The 15,135-nt window shown below is 41.4% G+C and overlaps 1 protein-coding gene across 2 annotated transcripts in view; it reads left to right on the top strand.

Moving 5' to 3' along the window:
- Window positions 1-270: 270 nt before the first annotated feature.
- The window catches only part of LOC125946399 (uncharacterized), a 176,959-nt gene continuing 162,094 nt past the window's right edge, over window positions 271-15,135 (top strand). Inside the window, exons 1-2 of one of the 2 annotated variants that reach the window (XM_049669461.1) lie at window positions 271-461; window positions 11,663-11,726. The gene's annotated coding sequence lies outside the window, so the exon portion shown is untranslated. The remainder of the gene's footprint in view (window positions 462-11,662; window positions 11,727-15,135) is intronic. The other variant, XR_007467555.1, reaches the window with a different exon arrangement.

The following is a 15,135-nucleotide window of genomic DNA, read 5'->3' on the forward strand; positions in this document are numbered from 1 at the left end:
ATATCTCGAGTTTTTCTTGATCACTTTTGGTAGCAGATATCTCCAGATGAAATTAATGGAATAAAAATCTAACGCCATGAGGTAATGCTGAATTGAGTGTTCGCCTTCGAGGGCTAAGCATGAGCGGTGACGAATAGGGGAAAAAGAAAAGCTCACAAAAGCGCGCGAAAAGTTCTTTTGCTTTGGCGCCAAACCAGCACTGGACTAGCTGTCGGCAGATGGCGGTAGCATTCGCGGCACCCTGTTAATTCGAGTCAAGGAAAGGGAGGAAACACGTGAATTTGTACCTGATGGCCTCTTTTCTTTTTAGCCATCACAGACGACTTCCTAGTGTCAATCAGTGTTTTTGCTGTTGTGTAAAAAGTATTCCCGAGTTAAAGTGCTATCTCGTCTCCTATCCACGAAAGGACTTTGCTGCCACTCGGTGGTTCTGCTTTTTCTCAGCGGCATGTGCTAACAAGGTAACATATATTCAGTTCGAAATTGCTCGATGCAATGCAACGAACTTTTTGCGCGGTTGCTTTAGTGCGCAGAACATGCCGACATACCGATGTGAACGAGCTTCACCGCTGGTCGCATGTTGAAAAGCTCAGTGGCCACGATCAATAGTCTGGTATGCAAAGGTGAGCTATATTAGTACAGTAACTGATGTAACTATCGGAATTGACAATTCAGTCGCAACAGTCGCAGTATTGTAGCTTCAAATTCCAAAGCGAAAAAGTGCTCGACAAATTTTTGTAATTTCTTTTTCTTTTAGCTGCGTAACACATATTGATGCCTCCACTGTGGCTAACGGGCAACCACTTTTGTTTCGAGAACTTGACTCTACATATACCGGCAGCAACAGAACACTCTGTACGTGACACATTAGTCCTAAAGCAGGATAACATCACTGTAAAGGTCACCTTGTGGGTTTAGCAATCGTTCCGTGTTGTTTTCTTGTGGCATGCAGCCACGAATGTCTGTGGAAATTCATTCACAAGCAAGAAATCATCGAGGCAGTGATAAACATGGCAAATTCGTTCAACTTCAGGAAGATATCAGACTCCACAGCGGTTCAACATAAGGCTGCATACTTTTCTTACATATGTGCTACTAATGCATGAATAAATACTCTTTTCGCGTTCTCCGTAAACTGAGTCCCTGTTTTTTAGGTACATACGTTTATTTGGTTGGCAACTGCATTTTTCTACGCTGTTGCTGTTATCGCGGTGAGTCCTTGCCGTTCGCAACATCTTTTCTCGGGAGCGATTTCTTAATGGCGACAGAATATCAAAATACGCACGGCGCTCTGATAAGATACTGCAAGCTAAGTTGTAACATAATTCACCATCGTTTTAGATGGCGTATTTCAATGTCTCATATTGTAATCCCATATTTTATATTGCATCATGCAGTATTGCATATTACATGATTAATGATTTAGGATGTCACATATTGCAAAATGTCTCAAAATACAAGCTTCGCTTGAAATGTAATACAATTTTTTTTTCCCGGGGATATGAGCTCCTAGACATCATTGCTGCGTTCGTAATTCAATATCAGTTGATGCTTTTTGTAACTGCGTAGTTCTAACGTCTGGGGTTCTTTCATTTGTTTCGCATGTGCACATAAGGCACCCTTATTGGCTTTTGCCCTGGTGACCTTTAGGTGCCACAATTACTGAAACCATGTGCACGGCCGAGCGGATACAATTGTTTTTAGGACTAGCAGCGACTATTTATAAATAGTCATGATGATTGTCTGCGCTCGCTCATTTCATACGCCTGCTGCCGTGTGGAACTATACATATATCGTGGCGCAGAGAGGCTCGCATTATAGTAAAATATATCATAAAGTTAATCTAACTCAAAGAGCCAAACTACCGGTGCAGTGACGGCTGTGTTGTAGAGATACGAGTATAGGTGTGCGCTAAGACATGCATATGCAGAAACTGTCAGAGTTTAAAGAACATATGGTTGGAGAGAAAAAGAAAAGCGAGAAAATGTATTGGTCTGAAATCGACACTTTGATACTATCGATTGCTGTGTAATTAAAGTGTTAGTAACGTGACATCATGTTCTTAGGTGGGTGACCGTATAGAGCTGTATAACGGCTTAGGCAGTGGCTTTACCGTAGCTGTTTTTCTCACAGCTAGCTGGCTTCGGTGTAATGCAAATGCATGTAACTTTAGAAATGTTTCGTACTTCTCAACAAAAATTATTTTTTTTTGCTTCGCTGTTACATCGACAAATAATTGCCTAAGTGTTTATTTTTTTTTTTACTGCTTTTAGCAGCTGTTTATTTATGAATAACGTGGTTTCTTTATAGCGCTTTCAGACCTTTGCAGAGAATCGCCGGGACTTCTAATAATCTTTGAAGTCATTCATCACGTATATACGCATAGGTGTTTCTCCTCTGGTCATAGAAGCAGTGGTGCTTCTTTTGCAAGGCTTCATTTGTGTGCTTTATAAAATGCATGAAGTTGGCAAGTAAACCCATATATATTCCAGAAATGAAGCTGTTGTGCTCCAGATATTTCTAGATAAAGACAGCCAGGTTTTGTTCGTAAGGCAGGTCAATATCCTTGATGCCGATATCATTCTCAAAACAGTACATTTCGTCAAATTTTATCGTGCGTATACGATGTTCACAACTTGCTGTAAAATATGCCAGATATATTAATAATCTCTACAATGTTGACTCGCGCAATACTGGCGCTTTGTGCGTGTCTTCAGGTCACGTGGTTGCTCATATCTCACCCTTAATAATCTTAATAGGCCTGCCAGATACATGTGCCCGCCTCTGCTGCCAGTTCTATTTCACGAAGTCTCGTACGATTGCTTACAGTTTGTATTTATGGGGAGGGCGAGGTGTATATACTGGTAAGTTTTGTCAAAAACTAGTATGTAATTGCGATTGCGGTGCAACATTTCCTTCTGATATATATAACTATGATGTCATATTACGTAGACGCCGGAAAAAATCATGGGAATTTTAAAACCGATCACACATCGACATTCTCTTATTCATAATCATCAGCGTTCTTGCTATGCCTTGTTACATTTTACCGCTGTGTTCCTGGCCAACCGTATAATGACTTTTCGGTCTCAGTTTATTTTGCTATTGAAAATTCATCGCACTAAATGTTAAACAGCTAATGCTTTGTGAGAACATCTTGCAACGTGATTTACTTAATCAATATTTTCTATCTCTCGTACAGTATATATAGTCTTCTGAAATGCATGCCTGTTTGATTGTATATGCTGGGCACACAAACCTTTCAGTGTGTTGGCACATAGCCTGTAATTAATCATTGTTCTGGGGCATTCGTGATATCAGACCATTGGGATAAAATGTCACTTACGAGAAGATACATTACTTTATGTTCGGTTTGAAAGATGAACCTTCATCTTATCAGCTTTTACCGAGCTACTGTGTTTGGAAGTCTTTGATTAAAACTCCCTACCTGGTCATGTATATTACGTACATGTTCATGTACTCGTAATTAATCTCCGATGTCACTAACGCTGCTTTTGTCTTATGAGACTTGATCTACTAAAAACAATAACAAAACATAAACCTGAGGAAAAAAACAAAATGTAGTTATATTCTCTTGTATTGGTCTTAACCAGCGTTAGAACATGGAACAAAATGTAAAGTAGATGACAAGATCGTTGTCTTCGCGGCAAACGATTCTGTTTACCAGTAGTAAACTGTGCCAAGATGAAAAGGTTAACTTTCGAGTGAATGTTAATTTGTTTGCAAAGAGCGTTTCAGCTCGAAGCATAAAAAACGAAGTAAAATAGATGACACGAAGCGAACGCTGTTTCTTTTACGTAGTGAGCATTTCGATGTGCCAGAATTACCGCTTAGTGAACTTTCAGTGCGATTACGATAGATATGAACATACACCAATTAAACGACATATTGTAGCGCGAAGGCCCAATTACACAGAAGATACACAGACACCCGTCATACACCAACTAGTCCAGCTTTCGATCTTGTTGCAGGTGTTTCCTTTCTGCAGCAACAAATAATCAACAAACTAAGTGTAACAGGCCAGGTGTGAGTGTGACTCATTTCTTTTTCTTCATGCTCGTAAAATTGATGGGAGGCATAATCTAAATGTAGTCTTCAGTGGCTAAATCTTGTCATTGACATTTAATTAGAAGAGAATTGAAAATTTTCAATAGGGAATGTTGCACGCACCCACTTTAGTGACATAAAGAAGGGCTCGAACAGGCCAGGGACATTCTTGCAGCAAATAGAAGTCTGGTGTCTTTTCTGGGACCAAAAAGAAATGTGTTCGTTGGTACGTTCTGTCATGCGCAGAAATACTAGTGTTACATATCTCGTAGTACGCTTGATTGGTATATATCAATTTCGCGATCTACTCGAACTATATATTGCAATACTTTTACGGCTATCACTGTAAGAACCGGAGTATAGGCTCGATATAAAAAAAATGTAAGTGGAAAAGGTCTTATATAGTCCTCTCTGGCACAATTTCACTTGTCGTCTGGCCACTGTGGAAGAAGAGAAAATAAAACCGGACTACAGTGTAACCGGAGAAAGTGACGCCATTTTGTTGTTGCCGTTGCGGACGCGCGAACATGCAAACGAGCGGTGTATATTGCTGTCTCATGATGCAAAATTAGCAGTATCGGCTTGACGTTAGGGCTGCATTCGAAAACGATGTGATAGAATACGCAGAAGCGAACGGGAGCATGCATGGCGGTACTGCACCGTTCGGTTGCCGCGAACAAAAAGTGAAACGGTGCCACCAACGGCATCTGTTGACTTTCACCGAAAACTTCTTTCCACGATCGCTACGCTATTCATACTGAACTTGAAGACATCGTAGTGGAATTTATTTGCGAGCATCGTGCCCGAGAACGACTACCCGTCTGGGAAAATCGGCGGATCGAAAGGGAGGTGTCGGCGGCAGTCTGCGAATACGGCGCGAAAAATCTGAAGCTGCTATCGACGGGAGCTAGACCATCAAAACGAGTGAATGAGCGGCAGTCACGCGAGGACGCCTACAGTCGGCTGTAGTGATCGTCAGTGGGCACCTTTGGGGTGCTCAGTGCGGGCCGCTCATTGCCGGATGTTTAGTCCTGCGTAACGAATTCCTTGGACATCACCGACGGCGTGCTCTGGGGCGTCATACATGACTAGCGGCTGTCCGCGGACGAGAATCCTAACAGTTAACGTGCGATTTTTGTCTCTGTCGATGAATGAGTGTATTGATCGAATAAGGTATGTTCTGTCGGCAGGGTTGCCATTTTAGAGATTTTGTCGCTAGATTTAGCGACTTCTTGGTCTGTTTGGCGGCAAACCTTTCTGTTATAGTTACCGGCGACTTTTTTTTAGATACTTCGCAGAACAGTCGGCGACATTTTAGTGACTTGGATTTGCTTCGTAAATAACTTTTTATAACGCGCTTTATTATTCAAATGCTTCAAGAAAGCGGCCTATATTAGCTGTACGATGCGTGGGCTCTGTGACCATGCATGATTAAGCAACGGTTGTCTGTACTCATGGAGGCCATACATTGGGTTTATTGGCGCTGTGGCAAACAGGCTTCCCACTGTATTCACAAAATGCACATACCTTCGTTCTTTATTATACCCATTAGAATGGGTCTTAACGCCGCTGGTGCTGCATTTTCATTATGTTCGATTGGTGGATGTTTCGCAAGCTATAGCAGTAGGTTAAATTGCCAAGACTTACTGTAATACATTTTATGGTCATATTTAGAGCGCATCAGGGGAATGAGAGGGCAGATCAACTGAAGAAATGCGTACACGTGGAGACAGCTGGGATTATTCACGTGAATCTGAACGCACCGCCTCCGTTTTTCTCAACTTTCAGACAACTCTGCACTGAGATTTCGGGCGTATCAGTGGGTGGCAACGTATTATTTGACAGGTAGAAAGGCCCTGCCATTGTCATTGCCGTGTAACAACATGACGAAGATCGTTTGGCAGAATTTATTTCTCCTTTCTCGAGCACCAATAACTAGAAAGATTGCAGGCATAACGTTGATAAGTGCTTCTTTGTGATAGGAAATCGGGTGACCCGTAATCTTAAAACCTGGAGGTAAACGCAGTTTTTCAGCTGTCATAATTAACTGCTTTCTTTTTCAAATACAATATTAAAGTAAACGTCATCTACATCTAGCTGGTAAATTCGCTGTTTATTTCCTCGCCTTCACGGGCAGTAGACGTGCGTGAAACGTTTTGGTAGACGTGTTACGGCATGTTGGTTTATACTGTAGCATTCCAAGGACGCCTACGTTATATGAACATTACTTGAGAGTTATAGCGACAATCTCAGTGTCTTTAGAGCAAAGTTTACCGACAGTTGAGCGAATTCTTCGTCACAATTTAATGACTTAATTGCTAAAGGAGGAGGAGAGAAAGAGAAGGCAGGGATGTTAACCAGAAATGCGTCTGGTTGGCTACCATATATACTCTGGGGGATGGGAAAGAGGGAATAGAAAGATGAGATAGAGAGAGGAGGGGGGGGGGAGGACGCTAAAAGTTTGTAACACTGTCGGTAGGTAAGTGCATTGATGATTTTTTTTTCCCTTGAATAAGCTAGGAGTCGACTTATATTCCAGATCCACCTATATTACGGTTGTTGCGATATTGAAATTGGTTCAGCAATTGAGGACCAATTAGCAGCAAAAAACTGGCACGTGGTTTACGTAGGAGCTTTCCTGCTAGCGTTTCTGAAATTTAATTTTATCCGGGCTCCTTGCTTGACAAGGTTCTTGCATGCTCATGTATTTAACTGTAAATAATGAAGTTACAATGGAAATAATGGGATAATGGATGGTATGCACTCACATTTCTTTTACATGCGACCAGGAATATTAGATGAAAAAAGCATGCTAAGAAAATGTTCTGAGGGTATGCTCATGCTGCTCCGTTCGACATGTTATCACTAAAGACTACTGACGTCGCATTTTCGCATCCTGAACGCCGCGCTAGACGAATGAACGTGTCGATACGTGGCCCGCGTTTGACGAATTCTGGTTTAATGCCCACGTCTTAGCCCGCACAGGTTCCTGGTGTCCTGACTTCTTAAGCATACTGTTAGTGATCCTTAACCCCGAATTTGCCATAGACCCATCACCGTATATTTCACCCTATACTAACCAGACCCACGAGTCAACATCAGGCAAACTGTTAAAACACCCTATTTTGCTAGAACTGACACATATAGGCATTCTTGTTTTTCCACGCACAGTTTAGGATTCGAACGAATTAACCCTGGCATTTTCTTAGTCTCTGCTACCACGTCAAGGTGCCCCTGTTGCACGATTTCACCTTTGTTATTGTAGTGCTGTTATCAGACTAATCTAGAAACAGGTACCGTGTTCTTTTGTATTCTTTTGTGTTGTACCTTAATACACTAACCTCGACACAGTTTTAATTGTTGCTTTTTGTATAATGTCTGTATTTTTGAAACTGCCCATCTGCTTGGACCCGGGGGTCAGCAGTATGTAATAAATAAAATAATTAAACTTGTTTAGCACCTTTTCGTCTCAGAAGTGAAGCAGGGCACAAGTATTGAAGTCTTCAGGACGTCGAATTTTCAGGCGTTGAAGCTACATTTGCTAGTATAGAAGCGAGGAGGAACTGTACAACAGCAGCCCTAATTTTTTTTTTACTGCAATCGGCACATTGAAATACAGAGCATTCTTCACCTTACCGTAAGATACCTTATAATTTAAAAATCACTATACAGGGTGTCCCAGCTATCATGCAGCAGGATTTAAAAAAAGAGGAATGGCGTTACGCGAAGCAAACCTAGTGCGTATTGTTTCCAGTACAGTGTAGTATCGCCAGTAATTTTTTCGTTACTGAGATTTAATTAGCTCATTGTAAATAATTATCTAACTCGAGAAGTACTGTCCTAATTATCAAAGTGTCAATGAGAAAATTGTAGAGCAACATGAAAAACTCCCGATACAGCTTTCTGTTGCTCAATACGGGCTACATAAAAGTGTTTTTCCGAGCGTGAAAGAAGCCCGCGAATACGCGCAAAGTGCCTCGAGTGGCCAGTCGCGCGGCAATTCTGCGCGTATTCGTGGGCTTCTTTCATACTCGGAAAAACACTTTTATGTAGCACTTATTGAGCAACAGAAAGCTGTATCGGGAGTTTTTCATGTTGCTCTACAATTTTCTCATTGACACTTTGGTAATTAGGACAGTACTTAACGAGTTAGATAATTAATTACAATGAGCTAATTAAATCTCAGTAACGAAAAAATTACTGGCGGCTACTACACTGTACTGGAAGCAATACGCACTAGGTTTGCTTCGCGTAACGACATTCCTCTTTTTTTAAATCGTGCTGCGTGATAGCTGGGACACCCTGTATATATACGATGCGAAAACATTGTGATTCAGCAGAGATGCGCTTTAGAACAATTTCCCAATTGTGGTATTTTAAGGTGGGCGTTATCAGCAAGTGTCTGCTACTTGGCTGTGTACCTTATATTGCCATTCGTCATTGAAAGCATCGTGTAAATGTTATCCATAAACGAGGCGATTTTAACATTAAGATTTTCATCGGCGCTCTCATTTTGGACCGTGCGCACTGTCTCCTTATTTCTGCACCGTAGAACGATCACGTTGTGTTTGTCAAAGTTGTGGAAGGTCTGGACAAAGATTTAAGTTTTTTGGCGAGAGAGTTTGTTGTTGGGCAAGGTCGTACACGATATTTGTGGTATGGTGCACGAAGAAACAGTTGCTTGAGGTGCATTACTGCCACTCATTCAAATTTGTCCCTTCATCTGGCGATATTCCGCATGTATATATATATATATAGTTTAAGGATGAAGGCAAGATTCGATGTAGCTAGGAAATTTTGAATCGTTTTTACCAAAACAAATGGGTGACCTAGTTTTGACATGTCTTCTAAATTGTGCAGTTGCTATGTCGAGAGTGTCGAACGACAAAAAAACGTGATCATGGGTGTCATGGGTGCCATTTTCCAGCTCTGCTGGAAAAGCCTCGCACTTATAAATGGTCGGGCATGTGGTTGGTCTCACCATATTATTCTGCACGGGGAAGATTATACTTCATTTAGCAGTACAAAGAAGCAAGGTACAGAGTAAGGGTCCATTCGCACTTGCGACTAGGACAAGGTCGCGCGACCAAGTTAGTCGCAAAGCGACCTGTCGCAAGTAGTCTCAAATGGTCGCTCTTCTCGAAATGCGACCGTTTCGGGCCATTCGCTCACTGCTCGATTTGTCAGTCGCGCGACCGCAGTCGCAGAACAGCTGAACCAATCAGATGCGAAGGAACAGGACGTCCGTATACGCTGACGCTTATTTTACGCTGAGTTGACATTGCAAGCAGACGTGAACGGCATATCGCGAGACATTTCGGTTTAACGACTCGTCGGTCGCATTTGTGAGTGTGAACATCGTTCGTCTTGAGTAGCTTTCTGGTCGCCAGTCGCAATCGGTCGCGCGACCTCGTCTAGTCGAAAGTGTGAATGCGCCCTTACAGTGGGAGCTCTTTTCTCGCACTATCATGAGATCACTTGCAGACAAATAGTTGGAACACTTGTGGATGCGTGGATAGCTTGAAATGCGGCAGCAGCCAGCGCATGTTTCGAACTCTCAGCAAGCCTAAGAATGGGCTTATTTGCCCACTACATTCTAGTATTGAAGAGAATCTCTTCTCCAGGGCCAATTGCGAATCATATAGCATCAAGTGAGCTGATGAGGAGCCTTCAGGGTTCTTTAAAGGGGTTATCACTCTGGTGGTTATGCTTAGTCGAGAACTTGGTCAAGTTCGTCTGGCTAGGTTTAAACAAGAATGCCATTCGCCATTAATTGCAGCAACTGAACAAATTTAGTCATATGTTCAGCGCTTCGAAACAGCGTGCATGTTCCTTATTTACTAATTGCAGGCTTTAATTGGTATTGGGATGACAGACGTTCTGGAACTACACGTTCGTTCCTTGTTGAACACTTAGCCCGCATGCGGTTTCGAAAAGCCTTCATGGACGTTGAGACTTTGTTCATGGCTGGCAGTAGTGCCATTTCTAGCAGAGTGTATATGAAATGAACTCCTGCAGTATTCCAGTGAATATTTATCATTGTGCTGAGCGCAAAAGTTGCACGCACATGCGCATCGGACGAACCGGGCACTAGACAATTCCGAGAGAAACAGCACACACGTTATATTGCTGATAAAGCATACAAACCATCGTGCCATCTTCCGGTATCTGGTTGGGATCGAAGGCAGGGAGGGACTGTAAGAAGACCGCTGCTTAATTATTATAGACCAACTTCTTGCGTTTTATTGTGAGTCGGGAGTCTTCTATATATGTAAACATAAATGTGACGATGTTGTACACTGTACGAAAACATGTCCTTTTCTCTCGTCGTTTCACCTGAAAAGCACTTGTTACAATGTTTGAGAACGTGAAAAAGGAAACTAAGGGCAAGTACAACTACTACTACTGCGAGTAATATGTAGTACGTTATCGGGCGGGAGTTCAGGAATGTGTCGTCGCTTAAGTCTGCAACGCGTTATCGAAAGATTGCCCGTACTTTAGACGCGATGTCGCATTTACATGGTACCTTTCTTTGTTTGCGTGCTATTACATATAAACATTTATGAAAAGAAGCAATAAAAAAAGAAGAATGACGAGGGCGTGCTTCTCCACCGTTGACGACATCAGTGTTGCTTGTGCATTTATCTTAAACGAAACTCCAACTGTAGTCAAGCGCACGTTGAAAGCAGGCGTTGATTGCACCAGCAATCAACGCCTATTTCAAGTTGGTGTTTGCTGCAGAAAATTAAGACATTTCTTCTTGCACTTTAGATTGCCTCTTGTCTTTATTTTTTCTATTCACGATGCCTTTACATTTAAGCAAGGCGTCTTAAATTCTATGTTAAATGTGCATTCTAATCTGTCATCTAGCGTTAATAATAGCGGATAACGTTAATAACATGTCTCTGAATCGTTATTCTCTTTGGACAAGCTAATACTTTACGGTTATTTATGAAAAATCACTGTCGTCATCCACTGTACGCATATCTTGGAAAATGGCAAAAGTTATCCCCATGTACGTACAAGACTAGCGAGCAGCAATCCTTTTTAATTTATAGACCTATATTTTAACATCTGACTCATGCAAGTTACTAGAGGGCATAATCTGCAAATCTATCACGAATTTTCTTGAATTAACTATATCCTCTCTGATGCTTAGCACGGCTTTCCCTGCCGATTCAGGACCAACACTTAGTCGACAGAATTCATTCACGGCATCTCTCTTGCTCTTGACTTTGGTTTTCAGGTTGACGCATTATTCAGACTTGTCCAAACGTTTAGACATCGTCATCCACTGTAAACTACCTAATAAACTTAACCTTTTAATAAGTAATCCTTCACTTTTCACTTTATAATTAATTTCCTTTACAATCGTCTTCAGTACGTCTTGTGGTTCATCTGCAGCACTTCTATCTCCTGACTTATCCCAGGGTTCTGTACTAGGATCTCCACGCTTTCTTCTATTTTAATTGATTTATTGTCCGTGCACAGTTTGTACAATAATTGGTCTTTGTGCTGATGGCTGCGTTCTTTATAGCAAAATCAAGTCGCGGGATGATTACGCATGTCTTAATTCGCTTTGAACTTTCTGCAGGTGGTGTGAAAACTGTCAAATGAACATAACCTTTCAGACGACAGTTGGGGTGGTTTCGCAAACGGTAAGCTCCTTCACTCTTTCATTACTCAGTGAATGCTTCTAACCTTAAAATTAGTATTGCGGCCTTCTTTTCCTCTAGTGTAATCAAATTCACCTTACTTGTAACAAAACTCCGAAATAAAACGAATATCTAAGTCGCTCGTTATGAATAGTTCCAAAGGAAACAAGATTGCAAACTTGAAAATATCATAAGACCAATTCAATTGAGTCTGGTACCACTGTCTAGCGTACATGTCAAAAGGAAGAGAAGGACATCGGCCAAAACGGGTGGTTAAAAAGTATTACAGGTTAGCCTTGTTCGCAAACGGTTTTGCGAACAAGCCGAAGCGTTTGTTACTCTTAAAAACAATCTTTTTTGCGACGTCCTCTCTTGTTTCTGACATGAATTTACGACGAATGATGTTTGTCATGCATGGTGTTTGTCTACGGAAGACTGGTGATGAGAAGTGTATACAGAGATGTAGTGCACAAAATGTGGATACATTGAAATATTTTATGCCCTTCGTGTCGCAGCGGCACATACTGTACTCATTCTGGAGGACTGGCCAAGAATAGGCGTATGCCCAGGGGTACATATATACTGAATGGTCCATGAATTGATAGTCTAAATAGAAGAAATTAAAAAAAAGAAAGTGCGGAAGCCCGTACGCCACTAAGAGGTCTGCGTACTTTAGAGGCACCTCCCTTATAAAAACTGACTATCGAAATGTCACAGTGTTGGCAGATTGTTGAAGAATTGTTGACTCAATATCCTTTCAATAATATATCAACAGTTATTGAACGCACACAGCAATACCTCAACAATAAAGTGGTTGACCACTCTACAACAGCAAAGACATTGACTAAGGACTGTTGACTTAATGTTGAATAATGTTGAGTACCATTGAGCCTTGTTGAGCAATATTGAGACTCAATATATTTGTGAAAAGCACGTACACGTAGATGTGAGCATGTTTTTCAGCACTTGCCCCTCCTGCCTTCCCGGTATGTACGACTAGCTATGAGCCGACGTTTTTTTTTTTTATTGATATGATATAAGGAGATGTTGACGCACAAAAAGGCGCCGGCTACTCCTTAGCTCTTGAATTGGTCTAACCTACAATGTACAGGGTTCAACATACAAGAATACATGTCAAATAACCTTCTCATACAAGCAACGTTTGCACAGCAACACGACAACGTAAAAAACAAACAAAAAAAAACGTGGTATATACATACAATGAAGAAGTTCAATCACTCCACGGCACTGCAGAAGAAAGTTTCAAGAATACAAATAATAATGTGGCACCTTACAATACAGTCTCTAATCAGCGGGTGGTGCACACATCGTGTCAATCATTATCACATATAGTCAAAACAGAATAATAAACATAACATAATCCACAAACACATTTACATATACAACGACATTAAAATAAAAGGGACATTATAAGCGTTACTAACGGAAAATAATGCCGCTCTCTTCGAGAAATGTTGTTAACGCTTTTAGAGCGCTCTTTTGCAAGGCCGTTGTTGACCAAGGGTCCAAAAGTTTCCTTAAACTGAAAGGTCTGCTGTCTAATGCCATTAAAGTTGATTTAAGTCGGCGTCTTGGTGTGTCGTGATGTGGGCAATCTAAAAGGAGGTGATATATATCCTCATTTACAAATCCACAATCACATTCGGGGGTTTCCGCACGGCCAATTCTATGTAAGAAATGTTTTGTGTAGGCAGTGCCTAGCCTTAATCGATGAATAAGGGTTTCCATATTTCTGTCTAATGACAATGGAAATTTGAGTTCAGTAAGCGGATCGATATGGTATAAATCAGATCTCTTCGAATTCTGGTCAAACCACGTATTTCTACACATTTTGAAAGATGTTGCCCTTATAATGCAGCGTAATTCATTTTTTGATATTGGGAGCGAAATCGCATCATCACGGTTTTGTCATGCATGGTGTTTGTCTACGGAAGACTGGTGATGAGTAGTGTATGCAGCGATGTAGCGCAGAAATGTGCATACATTGAAAGATTTTATGCCCTTCGTGCTTGTCATGCTGCTTCATCGGCTGCTGTGTTGCCAGGAATGTTACAATGTCCAGGTATCCACTGCAATCTTATTTCATGCTTCTCTTGGCTTGCCTTTGTGAGGTCTCTAAGTGCTTCATGTATTATACTATCACTGATTGTTTTTGCTTTTGTGCTGCAGAGTGATATTAGTGCCGCCTGTGAATCGCAGAAAATTACCGATTTTTCCGCATCTCGTACTGAAGTTATAAATTTGACCGCACATAGGATTGCGAACAGTTCAGCCGTTGTGGAGGAAGTCGCACGAGATAACTTAAATGATTCTTGTTTATTGAGGTGTGGTATATAGAATGCTGAAGTTGACGAGGTTGCTGCACTGGAGCCATCTGTATAGACGTGTATGTATCCTGAATACCACATATAAATCTGGTAAAGTGCTAGTTGTTGAGCAGCTTGAATGCACATGCCTCTTTTTCTGAATATGCCATCTACTGACAATTCGATTTTTGGACGAGTAAGCACCCATGGAGGATATTCGACATCTGAGTTCCAAAATTCATTTCTTGGCAATATATGAAGATTTTCCTGAATTTTTTATGAACATAACTTCTATCTCGTTTCATTATGTCTAGAGCCAATGGGTGGTTTTTATGCTGTGTTTGAAGACGAAAATAATGCCAGCATGTTTCTGTAGTTCTCATAACTGGAAACGGTGATTGGCGAGCCTCAACTATTACAAGACGGCGAGAAGTCGCTCGTGGAACTCCTAGACATATGCGCAGTCCTCTAGCTAAAAGTCTTTGAAGTCGCTCTTCTGACGTGTGCGAAAGTCCGTGCAAGATGGGCGCGGCGCGAAATACGCATTTTTTGTCGTATTAATGCATTGTAAACAGTCAACAGGGTTGATACTGATCCACCCCATGATGTGCCAGTGAGTATGCGAAGTACAGTCACTATCGCATTGATCTCATTTTCGAGTTTTTTTATGTGGGGTGCCCAGGATAGTTGCCGATCAAGTATTATTCCAAGAAATCGATGCTGTTTGACTATCATTAGAGGTTGTCCTTCCAGATTAAGAGTGACATTTTTTAACTGCCTCCGAGTAAAGGGCAATACAGCTGTCTTCACATGTGATAGCACTATTCCTCTCTCTCTCTCAAAAAGTGGTTAATAATATTTATGCCGTCTTGTAACGTCATCTGAAGTAATTGAACGTTAGTTCCAGATGTCCAAAGGCACACATCATCTGCATACAGTGAAAATTTCAACTGTGATGGCAGTCTTCTCGCTAAATCAGCCATGACGCAGTTAAAAAGAAAAGGGCTGAGTACGCTTCCCTGTGGTACTCCCTGCTTGACAACATGTTCAGCACTCTTTCCTTCGCTCGTCTGAACAAATATTTT

This window comes from Dermacentor silvarum, chromosome 6 (assembly GCF_013339745.2).
Source record: "Dermacentor silvarum isolate Dsil-2018 chromosome 6, BIME_Dsil_1.4, whole genome shotgun sequence".
NCBI classification, from domain to species: Eukaryota; Metazoa; Arthropoda; class Arachnida; order Ixodida; family Ixodidae; genus Dermacentor; species Dermacentor silvarum.